This window comes from Gavialis gangeticus, unplaced genomic scaffold, assembly GCF_001723915.1.
Source record: "Gavialis gangeticus isolate Ggan-Ray unplaced genomic scaffold, GavGan_comp1, whole genome shotgun sequence".
NCBI classification, from domain to species: Eukaryota; Metazoa; Chordata; order Crocodylia; family Gavialidae; genus Gavialis; species Gavialis gangeticus.
Window position 1 is genome coordinate 9057215 of NW_017729026.1, and position 719 is coordinate 9057933.

A 719-nucleotide genomic window follows, 5' to 3' on the forward strand; every position below is an offset into this window, starting at 1 on the left:
CCTCCTCTACCAACAGGACATGCTCCTCCTCCTGAGATGCAGCAGGTAGAGATGGAAATTTCTGCTTGCTGCCAGAAGTCACAAGCTTCCAGATTCCACCTTCCTAGGACTCCATATCCTCTCTTCCTTCTCTAGCACTGCCTCTGGCAGTCCTTCCTCAACAGTCCTAGAGGTCTTCTTTAGCACTGAATGAAGTCCTCAAGGGGGTGGGTGCTTCAGAGCCATTCCACCTCTTCCTGTATTTCTCTTGCCTGCTCCCTAAGGAACACCACCGAGAAGCCCTACTCACATCACAGACACTCCCCCACCTGGCTATCACTGGAAGGAACCTGGAAACCACAGTCTCCACAGTGCCAAACCAGGGCATGGGCAGAAATCATCGACAGTGAGCTCTCCTACCTTGACAGACTTCTCATAGGTACAAGCAGTGGAAGAGTTGCCAGTGGGTATGGCTCTGGCATTGCATCATCTTCCAGCTCTCTCTGAGTTTCTTAATCCAGCACCTCTCTCTTCCTGTGCCTCTTTCCATGCAGACCTTCCCTAGCAAACTGGCCTGTTCACTGCTCCTTGGTCCTCAAAGGTTCCCTTTTCCCTGCTTCCTCTGACCAAGCTTACAGCGAAGGTGAAAAAGCTTCCAGGTAAACACCCCCAGAGAATACCCCCTCACTCAGGATTCTAGTTAAGCAAGAGGATATATATATATATATATATATATATAT